The sequence below is a fragment of the Sciurus vulgaris genome, assembly GCF_902686455.1.
Source record: "Sciurus vulgaris genome assembly, chromosome: 8".
In the NCBI taxonomy this organism is placed as follows: domain Eukaryota; kingdom Metazoa; phylum Chordata; class Mammalia; order Rodentia; family Sciuridae; genus Sciurus; species Sciurus vulgaris.
Window position 1 is genome coordinate 15,994,124 of NC_136468.1, and position 17,281 is coordinate 16,011,404.

Here is a 17,281-nt window from a genome sequence, read left to right on the forward strand (position 1 = left end):
ATCCCCCCCGGTCTGTAGACAACCACCAACCCATTTGTTGTTGAAGTCTTTCCTTGGATTACCCAGGTCTGCCCAAGACATGATTTTGGTCTTGGCATTTGAGGGGTCTGGTGGGCCGAAGGTTGGAGGGACGCTGAGGAGGGTGACAGGGGTTCTATGCTGCACTTGAGAAAACACAGATGATTGAGTCTCCAAAGAAATCTGCCCTGCACCCTCTGTATACTACGGCTCCATTCTGGAAGTTTTCTCAGGCTTTGGACACAGCAGGTAGGGATGGGTGGGGAGTTCTCTCTGCTCTTAGGGAACAACTCGGAAGCAGGTGGACACTGGAGAAGCTCTCTGGTCGAGGATGGGGCTTGACAGGTGGCTCCAATTGTTTGATCCTAACAGAGTCCTTACCTGACCCCTCAACCAGGTTTCCAGGTGCACAGAGGTCTTCTGGGTCCGAGCCTCTCCTTCTTGCCTGTGCTGCCTCAACTGCAGGCCCTAGCCACCTACTGTGAAGGGGGTTTTCGTAGTGATAGCCGCCCTCATTCAGTAATGAAGTCGGTACTTAGCTCTTAGCTGTGAAAGAACTCTGGAAACTTCCCCCTCCCCGAACATTAATTCTTATAAAGAAATAGGTCCCTGGACTGGGGATGACGAAGTGCCGGCCTTGCCCAGAAGGAAGGACACAGCACCTGTGCAAGGCCGGACACGCTCCATGGCACCACCCGCCCGAGGCAGGGCCGCAGCGGATCTGCAGGAGCCGCTCTCCTCTGGGCCCCTGACCAATATGACTTCACCGGAGATGGGGAAGCACCTGTCCTGAGTCAACAGGAAGAGGCCAGCTGAGAGAGGGCGAGGGGAGCAAGGCCTTCAGAGGTCGCCTGAGCCGCAGCCGCACCAGCCTGAAAATCCCTTCTGTTTGGACTTTCTGCAGGCAGATGGCCACAAAGTCCCACCAGATCCTCTCCTACAGTTACAAGGCATCTAGTCTTGGCTGCAAATGAGCCTCAGTCTGCCTTACCGAGCAGCGCTCTGGACTCCTGGCACAGTGCAGTTCCAGCCCTTTCTAGATCGGATCTTCTAGGGGGAAAGACAACTTACAGTGTTCTTTCCATTTCCTTTTGTCTGCTTAAATTGAAGTTTCTCACTCTTTCACCTGATGTTTTCTTTCCTTTTCTCCTTCCAGATCAGGAATGAAAGTTTCATGCTGCTCATAAAGTTAATGTTATTGTGCTGATTTTTTTGTTATTGCCATTGTAATTATGTTCATTATCATCATGTTGCTGTTTTAGTCAGGGTTTTAAATGCACATTTATTCCAAGTATCTTTGTGTTTTCTCTTTAATATTTAAACTTACTCTATCTGTGAGTATAGGAGAAGACTGGAGGGACATACAGATGTCCAATTTTGTCAGACAAAAAAAAAAAAGAAAGAAAGAAAGACCTGGGAATTAGGAAGATTGTTTCTGTCATCTGTTCCACAAAGAGCCACCAAGGAAGACCCACAACAGAGCAAAGTGTGGAAAGTCAAGGCCTTTTCCTCTGTACAACCTAGCTGAGGCTCTGGACAGCATGGTCACCATTGATGATGTATTTTTTTTTGGCCTGGGAGGCCACCTGAGGAAGCAGCTTTGGGCTCAGGGATGCCAGTGCACCAACCCTGGAATCCTTAGCTTCTCCCCCATTCCTTCTGTGCTCTCCTGTTCATCCATAATCTGCTAACAATTCTTAGCCTGCCTCACATCTGTTATTAAGCAGAAAAGCTCCTCTTCCCAGAGCTCACCCAACCCCTTTTCTAAACCTTCACCCTTCCCATCGGCCCACCCAGAGCGTGGCTTATGTCCTTCAATGCACAGGCAGTTGCTCCCCACCCTCCAGGGAAGCCAGTAGGTGTGATGAGCTGAAGTAAGAGTGATGGGCAGCTGGTGCCTTCGCCAGGATGCTTCAGCCTCACTTTCCCTCCTTCCACTCACTGTCCCTTCCCCCTGGATACATCCTCCCAACACACAATTCTATCAAGCCAAAAAAAAAAAAGAAAAGAAAAGAAAAGGTGGCAGAATGGGGAGGAAGCCAGAGAACCCTGAGTGAAGCCACTCAGACATTGCCACATGCCCCCCGATATCTTTGCCAGTGAGGGAACACAGCAGGACCTCGCCACCTTTCCTGGCTCTTCCTGTGCCCTCAGTGCCCTGTGCTGTGAGTGAGGGGTGCTCACATACTGCCCACCAAACCCAGAAACTGCTAGCCCCCCATTGAAGTAAGGGTGAAAGTGACCAATTTCCCTGAAGGGAAGCAAGCTGTCGGCAGTGAACAGCCCCTCTGACACTCAGCAGTTATTCATGTCCACCCTAGTCCTCTGTCCCAAGGACAAAACTGTTGCATCAGAAGCCACATAAGGAGACCCCAGCATGCTCATTAGCATCCTTGCCCAGGTCCCGCACCCCAGGTACTCCAGCACTATGCCCCCTTGGCAGAGTCTGCATCAAAGAATGCCATCCCTGGGACCAAGCCCTCGAGTCGGGGGATGCCCTCCTCGTCTTCAGGTAGACCACAAATCCCCCAGGGCATCGCCAAGCCTTGGATTGGCTCCATCCTTCCTTAGTGAAGAAACATGGCTCAGAGAGGGGAGGATGGAGAAGGACAAGTCACTAAGAAGTGTGTAATTGGAACCTTATGAACCTCAGGTCAGTCTGCTTCCCACAGGGTTCTTACCCATCCGGCGGTTAGCACCCACGTCTCTGTGCTTAGTGCCTCTTGGTGATATTTGGGATGTCCCCAAGAGAAAGGGCGAGCAGGCCAGTGGTGTGCGAGTCCAGTGTCGATGTCAGTTAAGACTGTGAGGTGGAGCAGGTGGTCAGGGTAATTCAGAGGAAGAAGGGCGGAGCCCGGTGCCATGAGTCTCCTGGACAGCGTTCGCATTTCTCGCCTTCCTGGTAGCTGGGTTGTCTGTGGGCTGTGGAAGCCAGCTGGGCTTTGTCCTCTTCACCCTGGGGGACTCAAACCTGCCCAGACGCCATGGTTTCAGATGGAAGGTCAGGGAGGGGAGGTCAGCACAAATGACAGGATGACTTCCCTGGACTAGATCCTGGGAGTCGCAAACACTCCCAAGCTCCGAACAAGCTTTGGTGGAGGATTTGGGTCATGTGCGCGTGTGCCTGTGAGTGAGTGGAGCAAACATTATTGGAAACTGGAGCGAGGAGATGAGGAGGCTTAAGGAAGTATTACTGATGGTTCATGGTCTCGAGAACGACGTGGGTCCCCGCCCCTCCCCCACTCTCCTGCCAGCTTCCTGTTGACCGAGGGCAGGGTAGGATGCGGTAGGGCATTTGCTCCTGCTGGCCTGCCAGGCAGCTGAAGGACAGAAAACAGAACGAAGAAAATAGCTCGGTGCTCTCACCCAGCAGAGAGAACTCAACCGAGAGGTGAGGGTTCCTTCCGCCAGCCCAGCCTGGCAGGAGCCCTGCTTCCAGGACACATTCCGGTCTGGAACTTGCAGGCTCCTTTCTTCCTGTGTGTCTTTTCTTCCTGCTACTTTACAGAACCTCAAAGGGGAAGCCTCAAAATTGAGCAGGCCAAATTGTCCTTACCAAATTAGGAAGGAAGGTGAAACTGTTCCTTTCTGTAGCCAAAGAACCCTTCTCAAAGGCACCTCCGGAGATGGACAAAGCGGCGTTCCTCTCTTCCCTTTCTGGGCAATAATGACATCATCAGTGAAGCAGTTCCATTTGTAACCTGCTCTTCCCTCTATCCTGACTTCTTTGTTTTAATTGCATTTATTTCAAAACTGCACTCATCTTTTAAGAGCAGTAGTGACCCTAAATGTTGCTGCTACTGGGACACTGAGGTCTTGCTCCAAGGCACGGGCCTACCTCCCAGCCCCGAGCAAGCAGACCTGCTGGGCAGTCTGCAGCCTTGAGGCTTAGGGTGCTAGACTCCATGGGCTTGGCAGCTCCTTCCCACTCCCCTGCCTCAGGACTTACTCCTGACCTCCACAGATAGTCAAGTCTCAGCCAGGTCACTAGGGAAGAGGAGATGGCAAAGTGGCATTTGAACGAAAAAGAAGCCTCTACAAGGCTTCTGGCACTGCAGCTCAGGGTAATGGGCCAATCGAGTGGAGGTTTCTGGGCTTTGGGGTAGCTTTCCAAAGTTTGAGAGAGCAAGCAAGCTCCACACTGATTCTTCCCTTCAGACTCGGGGAGAGCTTATGGAGAAGTGACCCCTGCCGCAGAACCCCAGCACAGAGAGGGTTCCCGATGCCTTGGCGAGTTCCTCCTCTCAGATCCCTGCAGTAGAATACTATACCATGGCCTCTTTGTTCAAACTAGCAATATTCCTCAAATATGGACGAGCCAACATTTGTTAACGCTTTCAGTACTCCAGGCCCAGTGCCTTTGTGAGCATCATCTTGTGGCACCACTATAGCCGTCCCCTTAGGAAAAGGATAGTCCCCACACACACACCCACACACACACACACACACTGACAGGTGAGGATGCTGACACTCTGAGAAAGTGGCATGTGTTAAAGAAAACACAGTGGTGGTCCAGAATCCCCAAGTTTCCCGTCTATTTGTTATCAATCAGATCTTTACTGAGATGTGATTTTATTTCACTTTTTTCACGAACAGCAATTGTATGACCTCATATTTCTGATGAACCATTTAATGATATGCCCATTTCCTTCGTGCCAAACACTGTGCTAGGAATTGCCCATTGGTCTTGTTTCATGTAGTCTTCACACTAACCCTGCAAGATTGGCAATATCCATCTCTTTACAGAGGAGGCATTGGGCTTGCAGAACTAGTAACCTTCTTGGGACCACCCAGCTGGTGAGGGGGAAGCCAGGGTCTGCCTGGCCTCAGAACTGAGCTCAGCCACCAGACTCAGCTCCTGTGTGTATGTTGCAAAGAGAGGCCTTCAGGAATTGTCACCCCGTGCCCTGCCAGCACCGTGGAACTCAGCAGGTGAAAAGAGGGTGTCCCATGCTGGATGCAGGCAGAAGGGCAAAATTACTTTGACTTTTTAGAAAAATATCTGGGGAGTTTCTTTTGATTCCTAGAATTCCTTTTAGATTTTTTTCCAGTGTACCAACTAGCTTTAGTAATGCTGCTAACTCTTATGAGAGTGAAGGAAAAAAAAAAAGTGTTCTTTTCTTCATTAAAAAAATAATTTTTCTTGCTTATAGTTAATTCTAGAAAGGCAATACTAAAGGTATATATTTTTTTCAAAATGCTATTTTTTACTGCACTTGATAAATATCATGACAGCTCTGATCTCTGTAACAGATCCACTCTTCAGCTCTGGGCAGAACCAGATGCGGGGTTCACACCAAATTTGTAAATACCACATGTGGGTCTACTATCCAGGAACGTTTTTCTTTCTGTAAAAAAAAAAAAAAAAAAGAAAAAAAAAGAAAAAAGGAAAAAAAAAAGAAGAAAGACAAGATGACTTATAGAAAGAGGAACAAAATTAAGCTTTCTTTCAAGAGAGGCATCCCTCTCAAAGAAATAGAAAGCAACAGTGTGTAAACTGAGAAAAAGGAGACAATTTTCAGGAATTAAAGAAGTGTCTCTGGCCCAAGTATGAGATTAACAGATCCATTTTCACTTTGGTTGAAGGTGGAAAGAATTAGATATGCTTTGAGACTAGATTTTTAATTTTCTAACAATCTGTCATCATGTGCTATGAAGTATCTGTTCAGCTGTTTTGGGGTGGGTTTCTTGTTTCTCGTTTCCTTTAGAAACTTCTTGGTTGACTGGCTCCAGGCTTGTTTGCCTAAATTCTTAGGTAGTTTACACAAGTTCTAGAATCTTTTAGAACTTTAACTTCATTGGAAGTAAACCCAACTGGTCAGAATCCAAAATCCTGGTTGTGTCAACAGGTATCCTGGAATTCTGATAGAACACCTAAAGATTTTTTTAGAAGGTTCTAGATACATTATCTTACACAAACTGTGACCTAATGGCAATAATTACCTCAAACGTGGGCATTCATCCTGGGTTTAGCCTTTTTGAAATCATGTAGCCAGCTTGATCTTGGGGTTTAAAAGACTATGAATTTGTGTGGCCTAAAAATAATGATTGATACACACCCTGGTCATCATTGCTTAAGTGAATTCTGAAAATCGTTCATCTTTACAACAAGAATGAAACCAAGGAAGAGATTATTCTTTGTGTGTTATAATCAAATATGATGTTCAAACACGTGGAACATGTACGTTTCTAGCTACTGTAAAATACTATTAGCTTTCTATCAAGAGAGTCTCATTTTAAAGGAGTAAACTAAATAATTGGCTGTGGATACTTAAGCATATCTCTGGCTACATTTTATAGTTAAAGTGTTTTATAGTTTACATTTAAACTGGTACTTTTTAAAGAAACTTTCTGTTTATAACTGACTTCTTCAACCCCCGCGATGGTTTCCCTCTTTAGGTTGGAGGCCATGTCTCCCAAAGGCAGGTGTCTTTTGCCCATTCTGTTCTGTCACCCAATATGTGCATTTTCCTCCATAGCGTTGGTTTCCAAGTGAACTTGAGAGAATGTGAAAGGAAGTCCAGCAGGAGTGGGAGGGCGTGTCCCCAGCCTGGGCAGACGCGGAGTCCACACCTTGTGTCAGCACTTGTCAAGGCCTCGTCCTTGACACCTTGGAAGAGGCAGTGAGAACTGGTCCCTGGGTCCTTGGTTTTTGTCTTGATTTGAATATTTAACTTATTATAGAGCCACTCACTTCCACTCACTAGGCAGTAGAAGACACTGGGATTGGGGGGACCCTGAAGGCACCACTGCTCACTCCAGGGCCCCAGTGGTATCCCCGTCAGTGTTTTGCAAGGGGGAACCGTGTGGCCCTGTGGCCCGGTTCACTGACTGGGACTTGTGTATAACTGCTGTCTTGTATTCATTTTCTCTTTTAAAACAAAATCCTTGTAAAAGGACACGTGTCCATTTTGCTGATGTCAAGCTGAGATGTGAAGCCGGACTGGGGGAGGGGCTTGAGAGTCCGCTCCAACTGCGCATGCTGCTCAGCCGAAGGAGCTGGGGACAGGGGCCACTCCCGGCCTTCCCTGAGACCCAGTCTGCGTGGAGCGGGTGCGGAAGGGGGAGGGAGGCTTCAGACACAGGAGCAGGCCCCCCGGTCAGACAGGAGCTACCAGTTCCCCCGAGAGCCTCGTTTGATTTCCATTTTCTCTCGTGCCACCACCGAACTGTGGAGTGCCCACTGCGGCCCAGGTGGAGATCCATTCCTCTAGCAGCAGAAACCTCGACAACCGCAGGCCACCTGGGACCAGGGACTCTTCACAGCACGCGTCGACAGGGCCTTTTCCTGTGGCTTCGTTAGAGTGGTCAGTGCAGAATCTTGTCATCTCACCCCTCTTTTAACCACACTCCCACGGTTCAGTTTGTGCGTTTTCCTTTGCACTAATTAACCAAATGAATTCTGTGTCTTTGTCTTTGGGGCTTACGCACATTTTTTAAAACTAGAGGTGATAGAGAAATTGACCTTTATTTTCGTTTGTTGAAAAAGTACATTGTATCTGAAAAAGGGCTCCCATTGCGCTCTCCAGTTTCCTTTCACTCAGTCTCCAAACAAATCTCTCCTGGCACCCCTTCCCCTGCTTCCTTGTTTTGGGTCACTGTCCCTGTGGCCTCCTGTCTCTGCCCTGCTGTCACCACAACCCTGTGCCCAGGCACCCAGGACTCCAGAAAGTCAAGAGTCAGCTATAAGGGCCCGCTCGGCCTTAAGAGTGGCAGTCATGCATCCCTGCCAGCCACTTGCTGCTGAGGACAGTGGATGTGCTATTGTTGTTCAAAGAGTCCGGCTCAGGTGATGAGGAAGAACGTGGGAAGTGGAGAGTGATCAGACTGTGCCATCTTTTGTAGTTCTCTGCGACCTCCAAATGGAGCCTGAAGCGTCCCCGCAACCCCACCCTTCAAAGCAGATGTCCCTGTTTGCCCTGCCTCCAAGTCCACGGCTCCCCGCCCTCCCACACCCCTCACTTCCATCCCTGCTCTTTGAAAGCTTTCTTCCTCCGTGGGTTTTCCAGGGCACAGTCGCCTCTGGGCCCCAGAGCATCTCTTCACCCTCTTTGTGTGCATTTTTTAACCAAATGAAGTAGACAAGAAAGGCATCCTCGGGGGCAGCAGAACTAGTTTAGTAGAATCACTGTATAGATAGAGATGTTGATATATATGTTTGTGTATATATATCAAACCAAATTTCTGATAGGAAAAGTATAGCTTTACAGAAGAGGAGAAGAGGAGCCCTTTAGAGGTTGGAGCCAGCCATGGTGTGTCCAAGGAGCGCACGGCCCTGTCATCCACCTCGCCACAGCGGAGCCAGGGACCCCGAGGGTGCTGCTGCTCTCTCAGGGTCCCCAGCATAAAGGGCATCGATGGGTGAGGGGGCCAATAGATCAGAATGACTGGAATTTTCCATCCCGTTTTGCTTTGACCACATGTATTGAGCTGCAGCCTGATATTATATCACGTTTCCAAAAATGGTATCCATTAAGATGGAAGAGAACAGATCTGTAGAAATGTTTACCTTTCAACTGCCCATGAATTCAGGACACTGGATAGAAAAACACACTCCCCAGAATAACAGGGAAGAGGAGACCTGGCGACACTCAGTCCCCAGTCCAAGGAACATGGCTCCCTCCCCAAGGTCATCTCGCCAAGACCATTCTCTACCGGGTCATCTCAGCTCAATCTCAATAACCCCATAAAGCCCTGGTCCGTTGTGTTCCTTCACTGTACGGTTTCTGTAATAAAAAGTGTTAATCCATGTTAATCTGTGTGAAAATTATTGCGTGCAACGGTATTTTCTCGTGTACCTCTTTTCCTCTGTGAATTGTCCCTCTTCTCTTTTTTATTTATAAACGTCTACTTTTTTTTTTAAAGACAACCCAATGTGTTGTAGACCTCTATGTAACCTATTCCTTAGTCTCATATTATAGGTATGTTATAAGAATGGATATTTTACTTGGCTTTAGAATGTTTTACAAGAAAACTAATTCTTAACTGATCGAGTCCTTGCTACTAAAATGCTTGTGTTTTTCATCATGACGTCGTGTGCTTCTAAATTAATAATCATTTTCGTTGTAGAAAAATGGAGTGAATTTATATTAGTCTTGGAAACTAATAATAGCATTGTAAATTTATGAGATGATTTTAACAGAAAAAAATTATAGAAGAATATAGTTATTTTAATTGTAATATTACTAACTGTAGGGTGAGAAGGGGGGGTCCCGTTGTGGTGAACTATGTTATAGCTTGTTACTCACAGTTTCTTTTTTGATCATTTTTTCGGTCTCTGAGGTGAAACGAGTTATTAATTAAAATTTGTAAACTCACATATGCATATTGTATATGTGTAGAAATGTAATCACACTTTGTCTTGGAATTACATTAAACTGTTTGGAATCACTGTACACCCGCCTGGCACGCTTATTTATCCCGACACCACACCAGCTAAAAGCAAAGAAGTAGTCGCAAGTAACGTCTTTCTGAGATTATTTAGCCCTTCAGAAATTATTAAATACCTCTGAAAATGTTCAGAGCCTGCCACCACCTTCCAAATTTACAGAGATGACGGTGTGACTGGAGAGGGGGCCTAAGGTCATTTTTTGACCAAGGCCCATGTGGCGGGGCGAGTGTGGCCTAGCTCCCATTCCAGCCCCATCTGCTCAAGGCACTGTGGTCACCTGCTGACCTGTTAGCTTGCTGGCCTTATTCCAGGTCTGGGATTGGCACCCCTGCCCTGCGCTCTCCACGGTCATCCTGTCAGCAACCTCGTGAGCAGGGCCCTGCGGTCCCCAGTGGGGCCGGGTGCCCCACAGCCCTCTCCAAGTCTACCCCTACTGCTCCGACTCAGGAGGCCCAAAAGATTGGCTCCTCTCATCACGGCTCCCCTCCCAGTGATCTTTTTTTGGATTTTAATTATGACAAAATACCCTAACATAAAATTTACCATTTTAACCTTTTTTTTTCTTTTCTTTTCTTTTTTTTTTTTTAACCATTTTAAGTGTACAATTAGTGGCATTAATTACATTCCCACTGTTGGACCATCATTGCCACTATCCAACTCCAGAACTTTCTCATCCCCCCAAACTGAAGCTCTATACCCATTAAACATAACTCCCCAGCCCCCTCCCCAGCCCCTGGCACCCACCCTTTGATTCGCCATCCCTGTAAGTTTGCCTATTCTAGGCATTCCATGTAAGTGGGATCATATGCTATTTGTCCTTTGGTGTCTGGCTTATTTAACTCCACACAATATTGGTAAATTTCGTCCATGTTACAGCGCGTGACAGAATTCCCTTCCTTTTGAAGTTGAATAATCCTTCATGGTATGAATGACTACATTTTGCTTGTCCAGTCTGCTGATAAGCACTTGGTTTGCTTTCAGACCAAGTAAATAATGCGGCCCTTGGTGGACAAGCACCTTCAAATCCCTGCTTGTTGCTTTTGGATGCACACACAGAAGTGTAGCCCCTGGGTCACATGGTGAGCCTGAGCTAACCTCCTGAGGAACCGTCACACTCTTCTCCACGGCCGCTGTGCTTTCCACACTCCCACCAGCCATGCGCAGGGCTCCAGTTTCTCCCGGCTGCCCACCACTCTTGTCCTGGCTTCCATCTCCAGGGAAATGGAACCTCCAGGCTCCTTTGCCAGCCCAGAGTCCATGGTCTCTAACTCCCCCAGACCCTCTTGCTTCAGCCATGCTCACCTGCAGAGATCCACTCAGTCGTCTACCTTCCCTGCTCCCGAGAGCTGCTGGAACAGACTTCCAGCCCATGCCAGTGGCCTTCTGTGCTCATCAGCTCCTGTGGCTAATCAGAAACCAGCATCTCCTGTACTGACTCTCCTCCACCCCCTACCCTCCGGGGTGATCCAGAGCAACCCGGCCACCTCCTCCCAACCCTGGTGGATTGGCAGCCTCCTCATAGTGTTGAGTTGCTGGGGAAGAAGGACCCTGGGTTCCGCGGCATGTTTTGCTCACTCCCCAGATCTCCTTCTCCTTCAAGCATCCCCTCCCTCTTTGGAGCTTCATGCGTCTCCTTAATGTCCTTGAGAAGCAGCCCAGGTCATCTCCTCTGGGAAGCTTGCACCGAAGCTCCCGGCTTTGGTCTAGATTCCCCAGCCCTGTGCATAGTTGTTATTTTCTGTCCCCGAAAAGTCATAAGAGCCTTGCAGTTCAAGATTTGTCTTTCATCACTGTTTCCAGGCATCTGTTCCAATGCCGGGCCCAGAGTGGGTGGCCAGTAAATATCTGGATGAATGAGCAAACTACTCAGCCCGCCTCCATTCCCCACCAACCCACCTTTTCACTCTGAAAATTCAGTGTCTCCCAGATCCAGCAATACCATCCAACAAAACCCAGAATCTAACCAAACTCAGCCAAAATTCTAATTACGTAAAAATTCACAGAAAGATCTTGACAGAACTTCAGTACTCTTCCACCACACATTTTAGTTTTTTTAATTAAATACACAGCCAGGGATCCTATCTGTGGGAGTGAGGAGGGAAACCAACCCCATAGGCCACAGGGGATGAGAACATATCACGGGAACAATGGTAACTGTGAATAAGCAGGTTGCCACCAGTGTCCCTGGGAGGTGATTTAAATCCAAAGTAAAAAGACAACTTACTACTGCAAGTCTTTCCCTCAAGCATGCTCAATATTGGGGTAATAAAAGTGGTGAGGGGCTCATTTGGACCATGAACAAGAAGCAGAACTCCAGGCTTCCATAACAAGACCATTTCCCGGTTGAGGAGGAGACCCAGAGAAAGGCCGACCTAACAGTTAAACAGGATAGCCTCTCACTTAGGGGTCAGCTGTCACAACCCCAAGGGGTCTTTGGCTTCAGAGGGAGATGCTCCCACATCACAAAGCCCCCTGGCTTTTAGGGCAAGTTGCTGGGTGGCAAAGGTCATGCCCTAATCTGTTTCCAAACAGCCAGATGCCAGGGGGTTTGGTGAGGGTCAGGCTTATGCATTTTTTTTAACCTTTACCGGAATAGCAGAGCTTAAGCAAATATTAAATTCCTATAAAGCAGAACAACATGTAGACGTAACACAAGACTTTTGGTTTCTCAGGATCTCTCAACTTCCATTTCCGGTTCCTCCCTTTGCCAGTTGTCATGGAGGAAGTCTCGGATCTTACTCTCACCCTCCTCATACCCCTTATAGCCAACGTGGGTCCCGCAGGATGACTCCTGGGAAACTTAGGTCCTCTATGAAGTTATGGTCTTGACAGGAGATGTCCCCCAAGGAGATGGTGCTTGGCAGTGCAGGAACGTTCATGGGTGAAATGATCAGATTATGAGAGCTGTAACTTCAGCAGTGAATCGATCTATTTGGTGGATTGATGATTCGAATGGACGCTGGGTGGTAACTGCAGGCAGGTGGGCATGGCGGAGGAAGTAAGTCACTCGGGATGAGCCCTGGGGAATTACAGCTTTTTTTCCCACATGATTTTACTAATGCACTATAGTTATACATAATGATGGGATTTGTTGTTACATAGTCACACATGCACACAACCTAACAACAATATAATGTGGCCAATATCATTCCCAAGCCCTTCTCCTCCCTCCTCCCTCCTGCGCTCTGCTCCTTTCCCTCTACTGATCTCCCTTTCATTTTCATGAGATTCCCCACCTTTTCCTTTTTCCTCTCTAGCTTCCACATATGAGAGAAAACATACAACCCTTGAGCTTCTGAGTTGAACTTATTTCGCTTAACATGAGGTTCTCTCCATTTTCCCACAAATGACATAATTACATTTTTTATGGCTGAATAAACCTCCATTGTGTATATGTAGCACATTTTCTTTATCCGTTCATCTGTTGATGGACACCGAGGCTGGCTTCAGAGTTCGGCTATGGTGAATTGTGCTGCTGTAAAAATGGGCACACACACATCCCTGTGGTGAGATGACTTTAATCCTTCAGGATAAATACCAAGACGTGGTCTACCTGGGTCACATGGTGGTTCCCTGCCTCATCTTTTGAGGAAACTCCATAGTGATGTCCCTAGTGATTAAACTACTTTACAATCCCACCAACAGTATAAAAGTGTTCCGACACATTTTCTCCAACTTTTGTTATTTTTGTATTCTTGATGGCTGCCATTCTGACTGGTGTGAAAATCTCAGTGACGTTTTGATTTTCATTTCCCTAATTGCTGATGATGTTGAACATTTTTTCATGTATTTGTTGACCATTTGCATTTCTTCTTTTGACAAGTGTGTGTTTAATTCATTTGCTCATTAATTCATCGGGTGGGGATTATATCTTGTCCCTAGCTCCTCCCGGCCCCCCTGCTTTCTGGCTGCTGTGAGCTGAGCAGCTTCCCTCTGCCGTGCTCTCTGCTACCATATCTGTCTCCCCTCAGGCCCAGAGCAACAGAGTCTGCTGACCATGGACTGAACCTCCAAAACCATGAGCCCAAAATAAACCTTTCCCCCCTCTAAGTTTTTATAGGCAGGTATCTTGGTCACAGTGAAACATGGTGTCACGGTCTGACACTACTTGAGGATGAAAAGATTCCCGTGATCAACAACAATCCTTATCCTCACCCTGTAAGGAAGAAAGGGAGAGCTAGGAGCTTGACCTTCTTCCAAAATCAGCAAGTGCCTTTGTAAAGGAACCACTTAATTTTACGTTTACGTGTTTTCGTGTTCTGTTCAATGGTGTCCTAAGCTGTTGCTGTGGCTCTCGGACTCTTCCTCCACGGGCAGACTAGTCCACGGACCAGGGCTGCTTGTAAGAGGGCTGGCTAACCGTTGATAAGAGGCCAGGAGCAGAGGCGCAGCGCTGGCGCCTGTCATGGGTGTTAAGATGTCACAGGTGAGTGAGGCAGGGAAGAGAAGATGATCTGGGTGGCCTGGTGATTCAGAACATGGCTTTGGAGTCATTCATATTTGAATTCAGTTCCAGGCTCTGTTGCTTAATACTGGGAATTTACTAACCCTCCAAGGTCTCAGGTATCCAATCTGCAAAATGGGAGTAATACAGCATGTAGCGAGCGACTGACTGGATGGACATTTCCCAAACCCAAACCTGCTACCTCTCCTTCCTTAGCACACAGCTCAATGTATTTCCCAGCTTTCTTTGCAGATAAATACAGCCAGATCTGACCCATAAAAAAACTCATGAACCGTGATCCTCACTCTCCTCCCTCAGCTTTTGGTCAGATGTGGAAGATCGAGGAAAGAATTCTGAGACACCAAAGAATGGTGGGGCCCTGGGAAAGAATCAGCCTAGGTCCCCAGATGACATCATGCCCCATAAAAACCACGTGGACAAAGCCACAAAAAAGCAAGAAAATAACCTTTTTATTACATTTAAGCTGCTGAATGTTTAGGCTTGTTTATAATGGCAATTAGACAATCCCAATATGGATATTGGTTCCTGAAAGTGAAGTACTCCTATAACAAAAATCCAAAATAAAATACATGGCATGGCCTAGCACCTAAACAGAGAAATAAAGAAACTGATTTCAGGGGCTGGGAAGATGAGGACCCATGTCATGCTTTAGGAAAGCCGGGGGTTAACAGGAAAAAGCTGGAAAGCAGACAGCATCCCAACTGACCCCGTCACTCAGAGAAGTGGTAGGGTCATCATGTGTGGCGAAAGCAGCTTCCATCAGCAGGATTCACACGGAAGAGAGGACCTTCCGAAGGAACGAGTGCATTTGCAGTCAGAATAAAAACGAAATTCAAAACTTAGAAAGCTGAAGAAGCGAAGCAGTCCGATCACTTTGAAGTAAGATTGATCAAGTGGCTTAAGCAAGAAAATCCCACTAAAACTTGGTTGAACAAATTGGCTTGGCCTGTAGCAGAAATGAGATAGGGGACATGGCTGCCCTCATATCCTCTCCAATACCTCAAGACAGTTGCCATCAACAGAGAGGAAGACGCAAGGTCAGTGAAAATAGCAATTAGGCAACCTTGAGAACTTGGTCAGAAAATAACTATGGGGCGCAAATAAATCTGAAATATATTACATTTTTGAGAAAATTGGATTGGCAAACTAGTACAATAATGTAGAAAATTTCCTAACTGTTCTGAAAGCCATCAGACAAATCTTGGGCAGGTAACAGTTGGCTAACAACACACAACTGACAAAAACCGGCCACCACTGTGGCCAAGGAGGCTAAAGGAACAGGGAAGAACCTCTCAGAGGGTGGCCAGGGCCAGACTGTATAGTCTAAGAAGGAGCAAAGGAATTCCTCCCCCATCAACGAGAGGGAGACTAGGACGGAAGCTTCTCCACCCACCTCCCCAGCCAGGGGGCTGCATTGCACCACACGGCGGGGGGATTCCAGAGTTGCTCTAAGGCAGTGGCTTCTAAATGGGAGTCACTTCCGCAATTGTCCTGCCCTGATCTGGTATATACTGGCGAGAGAGGTGGAAGGCAGACAGAAAATTTGTTTTTAAAGTTCAAAGCAGAGTTTGGAAGGTTTCCACTTCTGGTGACAGCTGTTGCTTGAGAAGTTGTCCCCAGGAGGCTGGAGCTGAGCCTGGCAGAAGACAGAAGTCATTCCTCACATCCCCCATTCTGTGGGTCATTCATGTGAAAATCAAGTGAGGAGGATAAAGGGGTGCAGAAAAAGAATCGCCTGTGAGCACTCGCTGTCCTTTCCCAGGGAGGCCCCGCCCACTCACTGACGCACAGGCGCCTTCCCGCCCCCTCCTCAGAGCAGGCCCTGGGCAGGGAGCATACCTGCCACATGGTGAGCCTCCCATGGACCCCGTGGGAATGGGGGTGGGTTCGAATCCTGGCTGTACCTCTGGCTGTGCAGCGTGAAGCAACCCCCTAACCTCTCTGAGCCTTCCCTCATCTGTTAGAATAGCCTGACAACACTGACCTGGAGAATTGAGAGGAAGGATACAAAAGCACTGGCTGGCCCACAGGGCGGCACCAACAATGCCCATAACTGCTTTGACGTCCTCCCTGGGCATCCCAAAGCGTGCCTGAGGGGCACCTGACGTGTGACCCAGCTTCTGCAGAGGCCCTGCCTGCTCCAGGGGTTACACCGAGGGCCGGCTGAGATTTGGGTTTGAATCTGCCTAGGGAGCCTTGGCCCCAGCTCTGGAAAGATCAGCTGAGGGCATGAGAAGGGGGACTGGAGAGGGACAGTCCTACGGGCAATCCTTGAGACAGAGTCACAAGCTCTGGGGTCTGTTCTCAGTGCTGCCCCCTCTGGTCCCGAAGAGCACAGCACAGGGAGCCACAGCCAGCAATCTGATCCCGGGCAGGGTGGCAGCCTGGCTGGTTTCTAGCCTTTGAAAGCATCCCAACTTCTCTGGAGGTGGCCGTGCTTTGTTTTTATCTTGCGTTTCCTTCCTGGGCAGGAGCAGATAAGGAGAGTCTCCAAACGCGACCCTGGCTCAAGGTACCTGCTTTGCCAACTGACTTCCGATGGTTTTGTGGTCCCTGGATAAACCCGAGGTTAGGCGAGCTTACTTGCCAGGGGGCCTTGAAGCCTCCAGCAGCAGGATCTGGATGTTTAAGAAGAAATAAGACGGGAAGGATCCCTGTTCCCGGTCCTCACACCCGGCCCCAGCCCAGCCCGCAGGAAGACGGAGGCAGGGCCCTGAAGCCCGGGGCTCCACCACGCTCAGCTCCCCGCTGGGACCCTGCAAGGCAATGTACTAACCGTTCTCCTGCCTGAGGAGCCTTCTGTAGGACCGGTGGGGTGCCCGCGTCGAGCAGGGTTCTGAGCGCTGTGAGCCCTGCTGCCTTTGGGGGTGGGACCCTGGCCAAGAGCCTGGACAGGACTGAGCACAGGGGGCGGGAAGCCCCCCAGTTCCTCAGCCCCCAGCCCTTCCACATGCTTCCCCACACATGGAGGGGAAGGGATCCCCCAAATTCCCTTAACAATGTACCTTGCATCCAAGTGTGGCTCCCCAACAAGGACAAACACAAAGCCACAAACTACCCCATTTGACAAATGCCTGGAAAGCATGTAGAAAAGTCAGCAAAACCAAGATGGCAGCTTTGTCTGAAAACTGTAGGTTCAGTGACAGGACTGGGCAGAGCCCAGCGGAACCCGGTTTTCTCAGACCTATTTTCTGAAAATGGGTCAGGACCCAAATGCCAGCACGAGGCTCCCAGGCAGGCAGACACTGCCCACCTGCCAGGGGCACTGGCAGGAGGTCGGCTAAGCCAGGGCCTCCGACGTGGGGTGCAGGGGACAGTCAGAACCTCCACAGGCTCGCCTCCTCTCAGGTACGCCACGGGGTATCCAGGAAGAGGCCAGAAGCCTCAGGCAAGCTCTGACTCAGCTC